At 39.8% G+C, this 21,857-nt stretch overlaps 1 long non-coding RNA gene across 1 annotated transcript in view; it reads right to left on the bottom strand.

The window, feature by feature from the left end:
* Nucleotides 1-21,857, bottom strand: part of LOC134732644 (uncharacterized) — a 186,563-nt gene that overhangs the window by 134,318 nt on the left and 30,388 nt on the right. The window lies entirely within an intron of this gene.

Raw genomic sequence — 21,857 nt, forward strand, 5'->3', positions numbered from 1 at the left:
GGAGAGAAAGTCAAATATTCACCTGAGAAAACACCATCTTCTGAGGCATTCATTCATCAAAAAAATATTTATTAGGTGCTTATTCTGTGCCAAGGAATCTTTTAGGTGTAGGAGATACAATAGTAAACAAAAAGACAAAAATAAAATTCCTGTCTTCATGAACTTATATTCTCACATGTGTGTGTAATAGAGAGGAATCGAGGCAAAATTTTTCCTTAAAATAAGTAAAATGTAGTACATTATAGGGTGTAAGTTCTATGGAGAAAAATAAAGCAAGGAAGGACCCTAGAGGATGCTAGATTGGGAATATGGGACATTTCCGTTAACTCTTCATGGTGTTGGGTAAATGAGCTCATTCCTACTTTAGCATTTGGCGTTACAAGAAGAAACATCATCATTGCACTAGAAAAGTATTTGGCTATTTGATCTTCACTTTAGGGAGGAAAGTATTGAAATCTCAGCTTTCTGGGAGTTTGAAATTTTTAGCACAGTTACAGTAACAATTCATTCCCCTACCCTGAACCTCTTGTGTGCATCTTTGACATAACACACTTGCCCAAGTGGAAAGTCACACTTCGGTCCACCAAGAAAAGAAGGACACAGAATACAGAAGTTGGCTGAAGCCAGCCATTTGAATATGGGCTGGCCAAACTCATATAGTAGTTTTCTTATCAGGGTCAGAAATCTCTGCAAGCCAGGGAACTATCCTTCAGGCTCCGTTTACTTCATTAGGCATTTTCCAAACAGAAGGAAGGACCCATGTTTCAGAAATTCTGATCAGAGTATTCGGGTGGTCACATATGAAAGTACTCCTTCGTGCCTGCCAATGCCCACTCAGCAGTGCTAAACCCTGCAAGAAAGCAGGGGCTTGGGGAGAGGGCTTGAGTTTGAAACATACTGCAAATGCATTGAAAACCATGAAAAAAATATTCTCGACTTAATTGGCTTGGCCAATGAGATTGAATCATTTGCAAAACCACTTTATGAAGCATTGTCCAGAGACTGAGGATACAGCATAAAGATCTAAACACCCCCCAGTCTTCTCCTAAGTAATGACAAGAGTCTTCAGTGTCTGATGAAACAAAACCAAATTCTGTCTCTCAGAAGGTGGGAAGGGGGCCACATGACCTACACTGCACTCCAGAACCCCAGGTGATACGCTGAACGGGAGTGGAGGGGAAATTGTGGAAGGGCTAGAGAAACTTCCATGGATGCTCCTGGGGACACTTTCAGTGAAATTGAGGATATCTGGCTTCCACAGCTCTCTAGGGAGCTGGCTGCAGATTTGATTCCTACAGCCTCTTCCGTGGAGTGGATTGGCCTCTTCTCCACTTCCCTCATTTTTGCCTGGGAGCCAACGAGTTTCCATAGTGTGGAATTGAGCTAGAGTTTCCCAGGCCTGGGACACGGTCCAGAACTCAACAAGAGTAAGTTCAGAATTTCCCGAGCCGCTGAACTCGGGGTTCTTCCAGCTCAGCTGGTCCCACAGAGCAGCCTTCAGAGCCATTCAAGTATGCATCATGTCCCTTCTGTTTTCCTATGGATTTGTTGCCTTTTCCCACACTAGAGGCAGAGGAAAAAAAAATCTGTATCCTTAGCTTCTCTCCTTCCTCATTTCTCTTCATTCTCCCTCCAAATTTGAATACAAGTTACCTAAAATTGTTTTTAAGATTTTTAAAGGTATGTAGCAACAGAATTACTCTGTCAGTCTCTCAAACAGTTTGGATGTGACCTTCTGCCTGAGTTTATCATTTGGGCAATATTTGTCCTGTTTGAGAGCAGTAATAACTCCAGCCCTCTTCTTGTACTTATGCCAAGACATGCTGCATTTAAGAGGCACTGAAATTCCTCGTGGCATTTTCTTTCCAATGTTTTAAATATTTGCTTATTTTTTCCCACAGGAAATTTTACAGTTAAATGTGCATTCCTAAATCAATCTTGTTGGTTTCCTCCCCTTCTCTGCCCACTTCCCCCCAGTACTTCGCTCTTCAGCAAATCCTTGGGCAGCTCACTGTGGATGATTCTCTTAGTTTGACTGCTCATAGCAATGGGAGACACTCTCCTTTGCATTGCGTGATTTGATCAATGGCAGTTAGTTTTCTCATTTGCTCAGTAAATCTTAGCTATTGCCTTGTTTAGGACTCTTCTTCACACATAGGAAGCATCTCCAAAAGCCAATCGGACTCCATTATTTTTTAATCTCTCCTAAGTTCAGGCTCATCTTTTTCTCTTGGTGACAGCTCAACAGGCCCTCTGTGGGGCTAGCCATGTGATGCAAGCCCCACCACGCTCTCAAATCCAACAACTGCTTGACAGATTTAGTCTCCCAGTTTTACATGAAACATCACAACAAAAGGAAACAGGGACTCAATGAAGATAAAATAGAAGCAGTAGCTAATACCTACAGAAAAAAAAATCCAAATAGCCCACTCCAAGGGATCATTTTACAGCCTTTATTCTTTATTTGGGAGAAAATAAGCAGACTAGTCAAAAAATATAACCAACTAATTTATATCTGCCCTACCAGCCATTAGAATAAGCCAGTGAAACATGTCTCTGGTGAAATTCTTAGCTTTACATTTTCATCACAGGCAGTTTTGCAAGCCATAAAATGGTATCAAATATCTGCAGAACAGATCAATGGTACTGCAACAGGGAAGCCCTTTGTCATAAAAGGCCAAAGACTGGGCACCATCCTTGAATCTCGGAAAGATCTGTTACCAATCTTTTTTTGGTAGCCACAGGCACTTATGGAACTAGATGGAGATGTTGTAATCAGTAACTCTTCCCTGTAATTGGCTGTGTTTCCATTTAAGATCAGAGTGGAACCCTGAATGAGAAGGTGGGAGATTTAAGTGTTTCAGAAGCACTTTTCATGGCTGGATCTAAATTGAGATTCAACTGAATTCTATGAGTACTTATGGGAAATCTGCTCTGCATACCCCACTGTGCTTAACATGGCCATGTTATTATATGACTCTGGGCGGAGGCATTCATGACCTAGTCCCTAGGAATGGCCTCCTTAGAATTCCTGCACAGTCACATATGATGCCCATCATGTTAGATACCATGGGCCTTTCAAAGTCTGAGGAGGGCTCTCTCTGCCTTCAAACAGCTTTTAGGCTGGCAGGAAGGAAAAGATTGCTACAGAAGCAACTATTATACCCGGCAGAACAAGTTTAGTAGCAAAATGGAAGTGAGCAACCAAGATCGAACTCTGAGTTAACTCAAAATGTAAGGAATGGGGAAAGGAAGGAGGATAGTGGGGAGAAGAAAAGCTGGGATTATTTTGTGGGAGGCTCCAATGTTTGGTGTTCAATTGGTAAGGCATCAAGAATTATGCTTTTGGAAGATAAAAATGACAAGAAAAAAATGCCACATTTTTCAAGAGTCTGGAAGACAGGTAGAAAGACACTGCAAATAGTCTAGATAAAAGATAAGGGGGCCTGGCTAGTGTGATAACAGTCAAAATGGAAGAAAGGTGATGGACTTGGAAGATGTTTTGACATTTATAAAAATTCATTTCTATTAACCATAAAGTTATAGGTGAGAAAACTTGTAAGAAATAAGGGCTGATTAATCCCAATTTTGAGAATAAGAAACAATAGAGTTAAATATATTAGGTTGAATAATATTAAATTGTCCTTTTTGTAGATAACAAAATAGTTGACTATTGATAATTTCATAAAATTTATACTTACTTTATAATAAGTGCCCTTAAATATACAACTGTAGGAAAAGCATAGCCCCAAACTTAATAACTTTAGAAGAAATAACAGTTAACTGTGAAGAGAAGAGAGCCAGAAATCATTTATTTAGCAGTGAAGCAGGTGAGAGCATATTTTAAAGAACAGATACAGTTCTTAAGGGATATTGCCCACTAGAGAATCTCTGGTGGCTTTCAGCCTAAGGGAGAAGTTTCAGACAAAAGTGGTTAGGTCTCTGAAAGCCCTGTACTGTTCTGGAATAAAAGAAAGGCATTGTAATTTACTTCCATTTATAACCTCTTATACACCTCCCTTTGGGGCTTTCTTAAGAAGATTTGAGCCAGAGTCATTGGCAAGCATTGAAAGTACCTCTAGTGAAAGTTTCCCTGAGTCCATTTCTATCCACACTTCCTTCAGCATAATACACACTGAAGGCAGAATCTAGGAATAGAGAAAGCTTAACTGTGTTGTGCTAAACTTAGGCAAACTTTCCATTACAGGAGGATGTTATTAAGTCACCCCGTAAATGTTAATGATTACCTGAGGGTGAACGCTGTGAACCCCAGTCAGAAAGATGCAGGCTATAGAACCTCCATAATTTTTACCTCCAAATTCAATCTGCCTCCACGCCTTTGTTCCTATTGATCCCCTTTCCTAGAAAGTTCTTTCCCCTCCCTACTTCTTTGCCTGCCATGGAATAACAACTCATCCTTCAAGTCCTGACTCCAAGTTCACTCCAGAAGAACCAAGTCTTCTTCTATGAACACTCAGTTCATGCCTTTGTTTTCATTTTTGAGTTTGATGTCTACCAGTCTAATTTTGGTTTTCAATCAGATTTGATCAAGAAAGGTAAGCACAAAAATGGTTGAGCAGTTAAAAAAAAAAGGAAAATAAATTTCAGATTGTGTGCTGGTAATATGCTGCATTTGTGTCAGTAAAATGTCAAAAAATGCATTGTAAAAGAATGCAAATATTTTCATTTGTGCATAAAAGTATACATGAATTATGTATAATATAAATATGTTTGCATAGGCATAGAAAACATTTGAGGGGATAGCCATCCATTTCCCCTAGGATGTTGGGAAGATTAGCTACTTTTACAATATTATTTAATCATTTCTTCATTGCTTAATTTTATTTTTAAAAGAATACTTTTATTAAAATAAATATACATACCCCTCCCACACTGGGTCTTGGAGAACTGTGTTTCATTCAAGATCAGTGTCAAAGGGGATATGTACCAAAGCCCACAACACCCACTCCCAAATGAGAGCTGTCTTCAACATGTTCCTTAGTGGTTTCCATTAGAAAGTGTTTGTCATACTACAGGGTGACCTTTCCAAAGCCAAACACAGCCAGATTAACTAACTCTGGAGGCTACACTCCACAGCCTCCTGCACTGATAATTTGGGGTGAATGAGGCAACCTTTTACTTACTTTTCAGAGTAACAAAAGGGATTGTTGCCCAAGAAAGAAAGGACTGGTAAAAATTGTACAGTAGTACCCCCATCCTCAGGGGGTATGTTCCTAGATCCCCAGTGGATGCCTGAAAGCATAGGTAGTACAGAACCCTGTGTACACTGTTTTTCCTACACATACATACCTATGGTAAAGTTTAATTTGCAAATGAGGCACAGAAAGAGATTAATAGTAATAACTAATAATAACATAGAACAATTATAACAAACCTCAGCCACACTACTCTTGTGCTTTGGGACGATTATGAAGACAAATAAAGGTGACTTGAACACAAGCACTGTGACACTAGGACAATCAATCTGATCATTGAAATGGGCTCCTAACAGGATGGTAGTACAGACAGTGTGGAGATGCTGGACAAAGGGAGGATTCATGTCCTGGGCGGCATGGAGTGAAACTGTGTGAGATTTCATTGTGATACTCAGAATGGCACTGTTTAAAACAGGGTTCCCCAACCCTGTTAGGAACCAGGCTGCACAACAGGAGATGAGCAGAGGGCGAGTGAGTGAAGCTTCATCTGTATTTACAGCTGCTTCCCATCATGCACATGACCTCCTGAGCTCCGCCTCCTGTCAGACCAGCAGCGGCATTAGTTTCTTGTAGGAGCGCGAACCCTATTGTGAACTATGCATGCCAGGGATCTGGGTTTTGTGCTCCTTATGAGAATCTAATGTCTGGTGATCTGTCATTGCCTCCCATCACCCCCAGATGGGACCACCCAGTTGCAGGAAAACAAGCTCAGGGCTCCCACTGATTCTACGTTATGGTGAGTTGTATAATTATTTCAGTATATATTAGAATGTAATAATAATAGAAATAAAGTGCACAATAAATATAATATGCTTGAATCATCCTGAAACCATCCCCAACCCTGGTCCGTGGAAAAATTGTCTTCCACAAAAACTGTCCCTGGTGCCAAAAACGTTGAGGGTCACTGATTGAAAACATATAAATTGTTTATTTCTGGAATTTTTCATCTAATGTTTTCAGACCACAAACATTTGAGCCTTACATTTGAGTCATTAATCTATCTTGAGTTAATTTTTGTAAATGGTGAAAGGTAGGAGTCCAGTTTAATTCTTCTGTATATGACTAGTCAGTTACCTTGACTGAAGGTACCTGAAGTCCTGGAGAATGAAACCCAGATAAGAGGGGGACTACTGTAAATGTAATATTTGATGTCATTGTATGAAGCACTAAGCAGCCACTTCCCAGCATAGGATATTCTCATGGCCAAGTAAATGCTTAGGCCTGAGCTTCCCACCATCTCCTCACCACTCTTGCTTCCCCAACATCTTCTCTTCCATTTTCTAGCTACCAATCTTCAACCCTCAACTTCCTATTCCTTTATTATGCTAAACTTTTTATCCTTTCAAAGTAGGTTTTAGATTTACCTTTAATATCCAAAAACGTCAAAACTCATATTAAGGGGAAACTGCTTAACAAAGGACCCTCTATCCAAGTCTCTTTCTGTAGCAACCAACAAATAATTTGGTGAACCAGCATCACATTTCTTAGGCAGGGCTTCTAATCAGACCAAGCAGAGCCCACTGGAGATTCTATCACTAGAATCAAAGTTAGAAAATTAGAGCTTGGCTATATACGCCTGACATTCCAACTGATAGGACTTCCACATTGGGAGTGAAGTGAAGTAGAAGGAAGGTCTTCCTAGAACAACAATGAACATTCATCAAGCACTTTCTATGGACTAGCCCCTGGACTAAGGCATCTTTCATGTAGCTTCTCACTTAGTTTTAACAACTCTGTGAGATTATAGTGGAAAAATTTATCCCTGGCTAGGCTTGGTGGCTCACACCTGTGATCTGAGCACTATGGGAGGCCAAGGCGGGAAGATCACTTGAGGCCAGAAGCTCGAGACTGACCTGGGCAACATAATGAGAACCCTATCTCTACAAAAAATAAAAAGATTAGCCAGGTGGTGCTGGTGCTGACCTGTAGCCCTAGCTACATGGGAGGCTGAGGCAGGAGGATCATTTCTGCCTAGGAGTTCGAGGCTGCAGTGAGTTATAATTCCACCATTGCACTCTAGCCTAAGTGACAGAGTGAGACACTGTCTCTAACAAAAAAAAATTGTCCAGAATATGGTCTGTGTGATGTAATTATAGCCTTCTTAGGAAAAGAAATTAGACTTTTACTGATAATATATTTAAGCAGTTTTCTGATGAGCTATAAATGGGATTAACACTTGCTCTGGGAAATTATCACTAATTCACAGCTGATAAATCAGTGTCAGATTCTAGTGATACTTTCTTTTTTAAAATGTAATTTCAACTTTTATTTTAAATTCAAAGGGTACGTGAGCAGATTTGTTACATAGGTAGACTGTATGATGCTAAGTTTGGGATAAAATTGATCTCATCACCTGGGTAGTGAGCATAGTACCTAATCATTAGTTTTTTAACCCTTGCCCTCCTCTCTTCACCCTCTAGTAAGTCCCCAGTATCTATTATTGCCATCTTTATGTCCAGGTGTACCCAAAATTTAGCTCCCACTTACAAGTAAGAACATACAGTACTTGGTTTTCTGATATTGCATTAATTTGCTTAGGATAGTGGCCTCAAGCTGCATCCATGTTGCTGCAAGGGACATGATTTCACTCTTTTTATGGCTGTCTAGTATTCCATGTTGTGCATGTACCACATTTTCTTTATCCAATACACTATTGATGGCAACCTAGGTTGATTCTTTGTCTTTGTTATTGTGAAAAGCACTGCAACGAACACACAAGTGCATGTGTTTTTTTTTTTTTTTTTTTTTTTTTTTTGGCAGAATGATTTATGTTCTTTTGGGTATATGCCCAGTAATAGAATTGCTGGGTTGAATGGTAGTTTTTTGTTGTTGTTGTTTTTGTTTTTGAGACAGAGTTTCACTCTTGTCACGGAGGCTGGAGTGCAGTGGTGCGATCTCGGCTCACTGCAGTGTCTGCCTCCCAGGTTTAAGTGATTCTCCTGTCTCAGCCTCCCAAGTAGCTGGGATTACAGGTGCTCGCCACCACGCCCAGCTAATTTTTGTATTTTTAGTACAGATGGGGTTTCATCATGTTGGCCAGGCTGGTCTAGAACTCCTGACCTCAGGTGATCTGCCTGCCTTGGCCTCCCAAAGTGGGTAGTTCTGTCTTAAGTTCTTTGAGAAATCTCCAAACTACTTTCCACAGTGGCTGAACTAATTTACATGCCCCTCAATGTGTATACATGTTCCCTTTTCTCTGCAGCCTTGCCAGCATTGGTTATTTTTTTACTTAAAAAATTATTAATTTATTTAGAGATGGAGTCTCACTCTTTTGCCCAGGCTGGAGTGCAATGGTGTGATCTTGGGTCACTGCAACCTCAGCCTTCCAGATTCAAGTGATTCTCCTGCCTCAGCCTCCTGAGTAGCTGGGATTACAAGTGTGTGCCACCACAGCCAGCTAACTTTTGTATTTTTAGTAGAGATAAGGTTTTTTCATTACATTGGCCAGGCTGGTCTTGAACTCCTGGCTTCAAGTGATCTGCCCATCTCAGCATCCCAAAGTGCTGGGATTACAGGAATGAACCACTGCACCCAGCCAGCCACCATGCCCAGCATGACTTTTTAATAATTGCCATTCTGACTGGTATGACTTGGTATCTTGTTGTGGTTTCGATTTGCATTTCTCTGATGATTAGTGATGTTGAACATTTTATATGTTTATTGGCCACTTACACATCTTCTTTTGAGAACTGTCTGCTCATATATTTTGTCCATTTTTTAATGGCAGTTATTTGGTTTTTGCTTGTTGAATTGTTTGAGTCCCTTGGATGGTAGACCCTTGTGGGATGCACAGTGTGTAAATATTTTCTCCCATTCTATAGGTTGTTGGTTTACTCGTTTGAATCTGGTTTTGTTTTGTTTTTTGTTTTTTTTTTGCTATGCAGAGGCTCTTTAATATAATTAGATCCCACTTGTCAATTTTTGGTTTTGTTGTAATTGCTTTTAAGGACTCAGTCATAAATTTCCCAAGCCAATGTCCGAAATAGTGTTTTCTTCCAGAATTCTTACAGTTTTAGGTCTTACATTTGAGTCATTAATCCTTCTTGAGTTAATTTTTGCATATGGTGAAAGGTAGGTGTCCAGTTTAATTCTTCTGCATATGGCCAGTCAGCTATCCCAGCACCATTTATTGAATAGGAAGTCCTTTCCCCATTGCTTAGTTTTGTCTACTCTGTTAAAAATCACATGGCTGTAGGTGTGTGCATTTATTTCTTGGTTCTTTATTCTGTTCCATTGGTCTGTGTGTCTCTTTTTGTACCCATACCATGCTGTTTTGGTTACTGTAGCCTTATAGTATAGTTTGAAGTCAAGTAATGTGATGCATCTGGCATTGTTCTTTTTGCTTAGGATAGCTTTGACTACTCAGGCTTTTTCAGTTCCATGTGAATTTTAGAATAGTTTTTTTTTCTAATTCTGTGAAAAATAGCATTGGTATTTTGATAGGAAAAATGTTGAATCTGTAGATTGCTTTGGGCAGTATGGCTATCTTAACAATATTGTTTCTTCCAATCCATGAGCATGGAATGTTTTTCCATTTGCTTGTGTCATCTGTGATTCCTTTCAGCAGGGTTTTGGAGTCATACTTGTAGAGATCTTTTACCTCTTTGGTTAGATGTATTCCTATTTTATTTTTTGTGGCTATTATAAATGGGATTGTTCTACATTTAACTCTTAGCTTAAATGTTATTGGTGTATAGAAATGCTACTTTTTTGTACATTGATTTTATATCTTGAAACATTACTGAAATGGTTTATCAGTTTCAGGAGTCTTTGGGGTTTTCTAGGTATAGAATTATATCATTGGTGAAGAGAGGTAATTTGACTCCATCTTTTCCTGTTTAGATTCCTTTTATTTATTTCTATTATCTGATTGTTCTGGCTAGGACTCCCAGTACTATGTTGAATAGGAGTGGTGAGAGTGGGCATCCTTTTCTTGTTCCAATTCTTAAAGACAATGCTTCCAGCTTTTGCCCATTCAGTATGATGTTGAATGTGGGTTAGTCACAGAAGCCTCTTATAATTTGGGGGTATGTTTCTTCAGTGCCTAGTTTGTTGAGACTTTTTATCATGAAGGGATTTTGGATTTTATCAAAAGCTTTTTCTGCATCTATTGAGATGATCATATATGGGTTTTGTTTTTAATTCTATTTATGAAGTGAATCACATTTATTGATTTTCCTATGTTGAACCAACCTTGCCTATGAGGAATGGAGCCTATTTGATTGTGGTGAATTAACTTTTTGATGTGCTGCTGGATTCAGTTTGCTAGTACTCCGTTGAGGACTGTTTTGGTCTACGTTCATCAGGAATATTGGCCTGTAGTTTTCTTTTTTTCATAGTGTTTTTGCTAGATTTTAGTATCAGGGTGATACTGTCTGCATATGCTGAGTTAGAGAGGAGTTTCTTCTTCTCAATTTTTTGGAATTGTTTCAGTAGAACTGGTACCATCTCTTCTTTGCACTTCTGGCAAGTTTGGCTGTGAATCCATCATATCCAGGGATTTTTTTAATTGATAGGTTTTTATTACTAGTTCAATTTCAGAACTCAATATTGATCCATATAGAGTTTCAATTTCTTCCTGATTTCATCTTGGGAGGTTGTGTGTTTCCAGGAATGTATCCATTTCCTCTGGATTTTCTAGTTTGTGTGCATAGAGGTTTTCATAATAATCTGTGAGGATCTTTTGTATTTCTGTGAGATTGGTTGTAATGTCACCTTTGTCATTTCTGATAGTGCTTATTTGGATCTTCTCTCTTTTTTACTTTGTTAATGTAGCTAGCATTCTATCAATCTTCTTTACAATTTCAGAGAACCAACTTTTGTTTTCATTGACCCTTTGTATGAATTTTTGGTTCTAAATTTCATTCACTTCTGCTCTGACTTATTTCTTTTCTTCTGCTAACTTGGGGTTAGTTTGTTCTTTTTCCAGATCCTTTAGATGTGATATTAGATCATTAATTTGAGATCCTTCTTTTTGAAGTAGGCATTTAGTGCTATAAACTTTCCTCTGAACACTGCTTTTGCTGCGTCTCACAGATTTTGATATCTTGTGTCTCTGTTTTCATTTACTTCAAAGAATTTTGTGATTTCTGCCTTAATTTCACTCTTTATCCAAAAGAGCAAGCTGTTTAATTTCCATATAATTGTGTGGTTTTGATAAAGCTTTCAATTGTATTTTGAAATTCCTTAGGTGAGTTTTTCAGTTCCAGAAGCTCTGATTCAATTCTTTTTAAGATATTTATCTCTTCCTTCAATTCTTGGATTGCTTTAGAAGTTTCTTTGTGTTGATTTTCAACCTTGTGTTGGAACTCATTGGGCTTCCTTGCAACTCATGGTTTGAATTCTTCATATGCCATTTCTGAATTTCCATTTTTGTTAGGAACCAGTGCTGGAGAGCTAGTATAATTTTTTTGTGGTGTCACTACACTCAGATTTTTCATGGTGCCAGAGTTCTTACTCAGGATCCTTATCATCTGGAGACACTGGTACTTTTAATTTTTGTAATTATTTTTGTGCAGTTAAGATTTTTTCTTTTCTTTATAATATTATTGTTTTCTTCTTTTTCTCTTTCCCCTTATCCCTAGGGAGTGTGACTGTAGAAAATGTTGGGTAGGGTCTCTTGACTTTGCTTCTATAGCCCTATGCACTTCCATTGGCAGGTTTTATACTGGGCTATGTGGTTTGACCTACAAGCCTGTAGATGGCACTTATGGTAAGAGCTGGCTGTGGCCAATCTGGCTGGGTATATACGTGATCCTTATTTACTGGGAGAAGCTCTCTCTTGTCTCAGACAATGGGCTGATCTGTGTAGTGCACAGTGGTCTGACCTCTGTGCTCAGCCCAGGGAAGAAGGGGCCACCGCAGGTAGGACCAGACCAGGCAGGCCTGCCTACAAGTCCACCAATGGCAGGCACAAGCACCACCACTGAGGGAATCCAGTGGGCAGCCACCAAGTGCCCAAGGTGTGCCTAGGAGTTTCCCAGTGTGCCTGGGAAGCCTCCTCAGCCCTAAGTTCTCTGTATGAGTTGTGGGTTGGGGCTGTGGCCTAAACTCATAATCCAGGAGCATGGATGTTCCTCATGTCTGGAGATCTGCCTGGGCATGAAGTGGAACGGGCTCTCTTGCACCCAGATCTCTACACAGGAAAGACGGGATGGTGCAGGCTGCCAATCTGAGCAAGCAGGTACTTTGAATGCCTCGGTATGGAGCAGAGAGTATATCCCTCTACCGGAATCTCTGCACAGGAATGGTGGGGTGGATCAAGCTTCTGATACAGGTAATTGGATGCTCTGATGCCTGGAGATCTGCCTGGGTGTTAGGCAGAGAGGGTCCTGCTTCATCACAGTCTTTGCACAGGAAGGATGGGACAGCTCAGGATGCTGGTCCAAGTGAATGGGTGCTCTGAATGCCTGGAGAGCTGCCTGGGTTAGAGCGGAAAAGGCCTTGGTGCACCACAATCTATATGCAGGAAGGGTGGAGCAGCTCAGGCTGTCAATCCAGGTAAGCAGGTGCTTTGAAGGCCTGGAGATCTGCCTGGGCATAGAGAAGAGAGGACCCTACTTTACCACAACCTCTGCACAGGAAGCATGGAGTGGCTCAGGCTACTAATCCAGGTGAATGGATGCTTCAACTACCTAGAAATCTGCCTGGGTGTTGAGTTGAGAGGGTCCCCACTATACTAGGATCTATGTTCAGGAAAGGTTGGTGGCTTATGCTGCTGAATCAGGTTGGTGGGTACTCTGAATGCCTGATGCATTTGCATTGCTATGAAGGAATACCTGAGGCGGAGTAATTTCTAAAGAAAAGAGGTGTATTTTGGCTCACAATTCTATAGGCTGTACAAGAAGCACAGTGCCAGCATCTGCTCCCAGTGAGCAGGAAGCTTCCAATTATGATGGAAGGCAAATGGGGAGCTGGTGTATCACACAGTGAGAGAGGGAGTGAGGGAGAGGGGTAGGAAGTGCCACACTCTTTTAAACAACCAGATCTTGCATGAACTCAGATTGAGAACTCACTCATTAATGCAAGGAGGGGGCCAAGTTACTCATGAGGGCTCCACTCCCATGATCCAAACACTTTACACCAGGCCCCAGTCCAACACTGGAAATTACATTTTAACATAAGTTTTGGAGGGGACAAACATCTAAACCATATTACCTGGAGATCTGCCTAGGCGTGAAGCAGAAAAGGCCCCCCTGCACCAGGATCTCTGCACAGGAAGGGTGAGGTGACTCAGGCTGCTTGTCCACGCAAGTGGATACTCTCGGAATGCCTGGAGTTCTGCCTGGGAATGGAGCATGGTGCATGCTGCACCATGATCTAGGGGAGCAGGCTGAGGCACCCAACAATGATACACTCAGACCAGTTCCAGGTCACCAAGCTGGTCCTGGCTGCAAGTCTCATCACCCAGGAGAAACTGCAGCTGTAGCAGTTCTCTGGCTGCCCCAGGCCTGTGACAGGGAAGAGCACAATTCCAGTACTTACTGCTGAGGCACTTTCCACCATTCTGGCTATGGAGGCCCCTACCCTACTCCAGAGCAGATGCTCCTATCTCTGGCCCAAGACTAAAATGGCTGTGTGGCTACACTGCCAGGTCACCAAAGAATGACTGATTTTGTGCGTGCCTGGATTAAAAATAGCATGCTGCTCCTGGTCTTGAATCTGAGAAAATGCCTGCAGCTTTTCCTGGTGTCTGGCCCTCTCAGCATCTCCAAGCCACTTTCCAAGTTAGTTTCAGTGCTTCAGAGAAAGAAAGTGCTCGTCCCCCGGCCTGGGTCACTCACATCCCCAATGGAGAGGTGAGTCACAGAAGGAGGCTTCCTGCCACTCTTAAACACAGGGGCTTCATCGCTTTTATCAGCCAGGTGCCATCTTGGGGGCTATTTGCCTGCATTCTCATCCCCAGAATCTGGGATGTCATTCATGACTTGGGTGGATTCCTGTTTTTCTTCTTGAATTAAAGCTCAGAGAGTTGATCTTTATGCACTATTCTGCTATTCACAAGTGGCTGAGGTGTGCTAAAAACTCTAGTGACTTATTCTAACGACTTATTTTTCTTAAAAGAATCAGTCAAACAGTAGTTGTCCCTACATTGTCTACTCCTGTAAAATGTCTCTACCAAAAGTGAATCCTGCTTGGCCTATAAGAGGATGTTTTTCTCCTTGTGAGATTTCCATAGAATTTGGACACATGCTCATGACCAAATTGCCTGAATATTCTTTTAACTAAGTAGAGATGACTGTTTTCCCATGTGACATCTAATGAGTAGCAACAGAGCCACAGCATGAAGGTAGATTTGTCTAACTCCAAAATCTGGGCCTCTAAGTATTCTAATTGGCCTCTCACTTCATTCCATTCTCATCCCACAAAGTTTGAGACTGACAGTCCCACTTCTCCAATAAAACTGTTCTCTGTAAGTTCTATCAGTCAGGACATTGGGCACACCCTAACTCCAATTTTGACTATGGTGATAGAAGCTTCAAATGGAGAGAAAAAGCTGGGTCCACAGCCTAACTTTTGTGTCTCTGTAGATTATTTTTTACCTGAGGGCTCTCCTTCACCTCCCTACCTATCCCTGCTGCCACCCACAGGCCTCAGAGAGGAAATTGCTACCTTTCATGTCCTGGGTTCAATGGCAACTGAGAGTCTTATGCCCTTATTTTACACCGGATTTTACTCAGGGCTTCGGAGAAGAGAAACAGGGAGCAAGATGCCGGTGGATGACATGCTGTGCAAGTTACAGGAGCTCACAGTTTAAAGTCCTCAATAAATGGACTACAGAGTCAGGTCTCCTGCAGGCCCTCGACAGAAATCATCTTAACCTGACACCCAGGAGGGTCCTCAGGTATGTCTAGACTCCTTAAATTCTAAAGCCCCAGAGGATGAAGCCAAAAGATTTTGGTTACCTGCCTAAGTATCATCTTAGGAATTTCCAATCACCTTCCATAGGAACACGTTGTGCTATATCCCAGAAATACCAGAAGGTATCCTAAAACACATTTGTCTCCCATAGAAAAATGTCTAATCATTGAATATCCATTCATTCATTCAGGAAACCCACCTGTGCCCTCTTGCCTGCCTTTGATATTGCTGGTCTTCTTTCTAAAAGGCTCATCTTCCCCTCTACTTTCTCTGGATGACTCACTCCCATCCTTTATGTCTCAGCTTTAATATTCCTTCTCCAAGAAGCATTCCCAGATACATACCCCTTAATGCCTTGCTCTTCAGCCACTATACATCTTATTCCTCTTTATTTTAATCACCTCTATTTTTGTCACCAGACTCATACACAAGCCCCATGAGTTGAAGAATTGGGCCTACTTCTTCAACACTGTATTTCCAGTTCTTGGCTTAAATAAAGTGTTAGTACATATTTGATGAATAAATGCATCATGTAGCATAATGCATTGCACATGGCTCTTGATACATGTTGGTTGGATTAAACAAAGTGCTCAAATTCAGTTTTTTACTCTTTGGTATTTTTGATGTCTTTGGGTAGAATGAGCTTCAAATACTCTATCACATAATTGATTCAAGTTAGTTTCCTCTTTTTGCCCTGGAGGGAGTTTGGGTTATACTGATTTCCTTCCTCTACTCTGCTTATGCACCATGTTTCTGTGAGATGATTTAGTTACAGTAAATCAGGGTAGCCATTTAGCTAATGGGACAGTAGAGCATATAAGGCCCTACATATTATTTCTGACTCTGCTCACTACCTTCAGCAACTCACTCAGTGGTCTTCTGTGTCTGTCCATGAATTAAGATGTTCAATGACCAGCAATTCTTAGAAATTCTTGGGTGCAACTCTTCCCCAATTCTCAATCACATATAATATTCTCACTTCAATCATTATTGGTGTACTTGAGGAGAGAAACCCAATCTTATTAAAATGTCTCTTTGAGTGTTGTTGACTGTAAATTTAACATCAGACCACCCGCACTCATCCACACTTAGGTAAAAAGTACTCCTGCCAAGCCAAAGATCAATTCAAAGCAAACTCTTACTAATGGGAAATGTTGAAATTATAAATTTCCCTGCATATGGCTCAAGTTATGATCAGCTTAGCTTTTGAAGTGAACTCCAACTTCCAGTGAGATAGCAGCTGGTGGCACTTCTTTTGGGTTCAGGGAGAAGTCGAATCAGACTATTTATCACCTTTTACAGAATGCTATTAAGCCAGAGTGAGATGTGGGAAGGATCTGTGGATGACCTACTATACGCAATTCCACTCTTCTCTATGTCTTTGATTACCCCTTATATTGAAAAAGAAATACATGAAGGTGATTTTCATCTCTTTATATTTGTTCCTTATATTTCTAATCTACTAATATTAAAGGATATATTAAATGTGGTTTTAACAAAGCAAGAGATTCTTTACCTATAGGAATACATTCCAATGGGTTTCTTTTATGGGAAAATAAAACCAGAAACTTTGTATGGGAAAATAAAACCATAACCCTTGTATAGAGGAATTCAGAATGATGAATCCGATGACAAGAACAGTTCTGGACAAACACATACCAGGAAACCTCTGTGAGGGAAGACAGTCCTTGTCAACTTGGGAGTGCTTTAACATCACACTTGTAGCCTTGAAGTTATCGAAGCTATGTGTAGCTCACTCTGACAAACTGATCAGAGTGAGCGATAGATACGCCTTTGCCCGTATTCTAAGCAGGTAGTGGCTTTTGTCATTAAAAGAAATTTTATATCCTCCTCCCAGGAACTCAGTGCAGGATGCTGATCCCAGAGATAGCGCAGCTGGCAGAGAGAACATACGCAAGACCTCAGCTCACATTAAAGAGAAACTTGCAAAATCGAGGAAAGAATCAAATATTATCCCTTTGACTAATATGTAAAAAAGCATCAGTGCTTTGCAGAGTGTAGAGAAAGGAAGCAAAGACTCCATAATGACTATATTCAGTGTGGACTGTGTTTTGCATAGGCTATGACTGAAGATCATCTAGAGATAGTCACAGTGTTTTAAAAGTCCCATCCCCGTGCAGAATGGCATGAGACAAGATGTCATGGGACTCGTGGAAGAGAATCAGTGGAACTTGAATGATGCAACAGGAAAAGAGATCCAAGCTATACCGGAATAAAGACTCTTTCTCAAAACACAATGATTAAGGGGTCTGCCTAGATTCTTTGCAAGAACTGAAATTTTATATAAGAATCCCACTACATATAACTTTCAAAGATGTATGCTTTTTTGTTTGTTTTTTGAGACGGAGTCTCACTCTGTTGCCCAGGCTGGAGTGCAGTGGTGCGATCTCCGCTCACCACAAGCTCCACCTCCCGAGTTCGCGCCATTCTCCTGCCTCAGCCTCCTGAGGAGCTGGGACTACAGGCACCCGCCACCACGCCCAGCTGAGTTTTTTTGTATTTTTAGTAGAGACAGGGTTTCACCATGTTCACCAGGATGGTCTCGATCTCTTGACCTTGCGATCCGCCCGCCTCGGCTTCCCAGAGTGCTGGGATTACAGGCATGAGCCACCGCACCTGGCCTTGAAGATGAATGTTTTTAAATGTATGTGTGAGTGTATACACATATACATGAATATATGAATATATACATATATATATACATATATATGAATGTATATATGTGTGTCAGGTCATTCTTGCATTGCTATAAAGAAATACCTGAGGCTGGGTAATTTATAAAGAAAAGAGGTTTAATTGGCTCACAGTTCTGCAGGTTTTACAGGAAGCATGGTGCTGACATCTGCTTGGGTTCTGGGGAGGCCCCAGGAAGCTCACAATCATGGTGGAAGGTGAAGGGGGAGCAGGCACATCACATTGCCAAGGCAGGAGCCAGAGAGAGAGTAGAAGGGAGAGGTGCCACTAACTTAACCAGATCTCGCAAGAGCTCACTCATTATCACAAGGACAGCAACAAGCCATGAGGGATCTGCCTCCATGACCCAAACACCTCCCACCAGGCCCCACCTCCAACACTGAGGATTACATTTCAACATGAGATTTGGGCCAAGACAAATATCCAAACTGTATCAATATATCAATACATGTGTGTATGCATGCCTTGTTAAATATAAAGTAATTCTCATTTCAACTGTTCTAAAATTACTCCAATATATTTATGAAGTATTGAGTTATAAAATTTCTCAATGTGTTATATACAGGCTTTGAGCAGGGTGGCTCCTACCTGCTTCTTACACTCAGGATTTTAGAACCCAGAGTGGGTTAAAGAGATAAGTGGCCTCCCTTTCATAGTCCTATAAGGATAGAGTTTTATTTTATTTGGATTGACAGCGTATTTCATGTATAGTGTGCACTGTGTATGAATTTTTTTACTTTAAATCTATGTCAACTAAGATTCAGCAGCTGTTTGCCTTCCTTCCAAAAAGAAATATTCTGAAGCCCTTAAACTTTTCACCCCAGCAGTGTGTTGAATTGTACCCCTCCAAAAGATGTGTCTGTGAAAGTCCTAAACCCTGGTACCTAGAGTAACCTCATTTGAAAATAGGGTCTTTATATTTGGAATCAATTTAAGGTGAGGCCATACTGGATTAGGGTGGGCCCTAAACCCAAAGACAGAGAGTCCCTGCCACCAAGAAGGCTCTCACCAGGTATGTCCCCACTTGATCTTGGGCTTCCCAGCCTCCATAACTATAAGAAATGAATTGTTTTTCTTTTAAATTAACCATTTTAGGTACACCGTTATTTGCAACAGAAAATAAACTAAAACATGCTTTTTCACATTGAAGCACAGTGTGTAGGGTAATATCTGTATCATGCCCTTCAACGTCTGTCTTATGCCCTTCAAGGCGCTCCCCATGGACAAAGTAGTTGTCTTGGACAAAAACAGAAACAGGACAGAACAATATGCCTTATATCTGAGAAGAAAATATAACTTGGGTACACAGAAAAGGTTTATTCTCCATTGGCACTAGAACTTTGTCCTCTGGTGCAAGGAAAAACTGGGAGGAATATAGAGCTGTGCTTTCCAATGGAACTTTCTGCATTTATAATCTGCACCACACAGTACAAGACCCATGAGTCACATGCAGCTACTGAGCACTTGAAATGAGGTTAGAGTGATTTACAAACTGAATTTTGAATTTAATAATTTAAACTTAGACTATGAAGACCCAGAATCTAAACAACATGGTAAGAAGAGACTAGAAGTAGGAAAAACAAATAGAGAACTTAAAATGAAAAAAGGAAAAAAAAATATTTAAGTCAAACCCAGTAAAAACTAACAGAAAATAATTGTTTAGGTGGACTAACCAATAAAATTATACAGATAATTCTTTCTACACTTTTTATGATCATGTTTATCTAACATAAACTACCTAGAAGAACAATAATTGTGCTAAATTAGTAATGTTAAAAAGAATTTCTGGAATAATTAATCAAATCAGCCAAAACAGATAATCTTGTACATCCAATGGCCACAGTCTTACTGGACTAGATAGATAGAAATCATCATTCTTATGCACAAAAAAGTAGACAATTTAATAAAGTGAGGGTATAAGATGAAAATTCAGTAGAAGAAAAAGAAGTGAAAAGCTCCAAGAAAGACTAAAGGAATCATTCACTTTTTAATAGCAATAGCAAAAAAGGGACAGGAAAGAAGAAAGAGAAAAGAATAAGAAGTTGGGGGAGGGAGGCTGGAAAGGAGAAAAGGATGAAAGAAGAGCGAGGAAGAGAAGCAAAAGAAGCAAACTCTCATCCATAAATTCAAAAGCTGTTGGCATTTGGAAGCAACATTTGGGAAGTTCCTAAAAGTTGAAGCGGTGTTACTACTTTTGAAAAGAAAACCCCAAGACAGATGGCATGAGGAAATGTCATATGGAGACATCTGAATAGAAAGATGCCAGTTCTTACAGACCAGCTAGAATCTGGAAGTCCTCACCATCTGATATACTTTACAACCAGATTTAGGATCCAGTTGAGAAACTCACGACGGCATACAGGTCACTTGCAATGCTCCCTGAGCTCTCCATCAAAATCAGGAATCCACTTCTGTGAAAACTTGGAGACAATAAATCATTGAATCTGGCCAAATGTATTCTACTAACATTGCTAAAAGAATTATACTGACATCTGTTTTGTTGGGAGTTTGTAATACTGCCTGTGTCTATAGCAGAAAGGAAATGAAATCAGTAAGCTCCCTCAATAGAGGGGTGGTGAAAATACCCCATATTTTGGAAAGATCTTTGGAAAGATCTTTGGAAGATCAAAAATCTTTGGAAGACCAAAGACTGCAGGAAACCTGTAACAAATCTAGTCCCTCTTGTGTATTGAGAAATGATTTTAAATTGTGTCAAATTTTATTGCATTTTTTTTTTACAAATTTCAATCTATATAGGATTTAATTTGTGCATTTGTGATAATTTATGACGCAAAAAAACACTTGTTTTTTTAGAATGACATAGTGAAAGGCACATTTCATTTGAATGCATAGTGTACCATTCTAAAATATCCAAATTTCTTTACAAAGTGCTTGAGCAGTCACATACACATACAGTAATAGCAAAATATATTTACACTCTATAAAGCTTAAAATTTTAAATCTGACTAAAATACATATTTCAAACTACAAAAAATTAGTGTCTTCTTCAGCTTAATTGTGTAAATAGACCCTGCCCTCTAATTTTTTAGTGATTTTTCAATTAAAAAAAATTCTGTACACTGTGTAGTTACAAAATGCTGTCAGTTTTTAATGCTAAAAGCCTATTTTAGACATTACTTTCTTTGCTATTTGAGAACCAAAAAAGTGAGCAGACTGTACCTCAAAAGTATTAAGTGTTTTATTTTAATGTTGTATTAACACTGTTTATATTAAAGCCAGACAATTAAGCTAAGTTCGTCTATTGTCCTTTGCCAAGGAAATTAACTGGCATTTTAAAATAACTGTAAACCACATATTGTTCCCCCTTTCTATAAGATTTTCTCCCAAAGGATCTTGGGAATAAACAATTTGGAAGGTAATATAAATGATCTCTGGACAATTTTAATTGTTCTCAGAGTACAATGAAACAATGCTAAAACATCCCAGCAAATATTTATAAATGTTTTCAGCTCAACTCTCCATAAATCAGTGTGCTTTTTCATGTTTCTCATAAGATTTACACCTGAACAATTTTTAAGAGATGAGCTCACTGTGATTAAATAGTTAATTCAGTATGGTTACTTAACAGTTTGCTATTCCTGAGGTATAATGACCCTAACATGCTAAGCACAGGATCAAAGATGCTATTACTAAACTGAGAAAAAAAAATAAAGTCATAGATTAGGAGAAAAAAATATAAAATCAAACCAAACCAAAACAAACAAAAAACTACAGGCAAGTGGAAAGTCACGGTTTGCAAAAAGACAACCCTAGAAGAGTATAAAAAGCCACAGATGGATCCTTTGAATAGTTGTATAAAATATTTCATCAAATTATTTTTGACACTTTCGAGGTACAGCTTTAGTGTAATAATGCATTTTTTTATAAAATATAGACTGTTTTATCAAAAATATTTATACATTCTGTTACAATATATTGCTTTTGCCCTCAATAACTGCCAATATAAAATCTGGATCCAGTGGCCTAAAATGTACAAATGCACTTAATGTAAATGCTGGAGTTTGAGGTGTCTGCTTGGCCACTGTACAAAAGTGATGAAGTGGT

The sequence above is a fragment of the Symphalangus syndactylus genome, chromosome 15 (assembly GCF_028878055.3).
Source record: "Symphalangus syndactylus isolate Jambi chromosome 15, NHGRI_mSymSyn1-v2.1_pri, whole genome shotgun sequence".
Taxonomy (NCBI): domain Eukaryota; kingdom Metazoa; phylum Chordata; class Mammalia; order Primates; family Hylobatidae; genus Symphalangus; species Symphalangus syndactylus.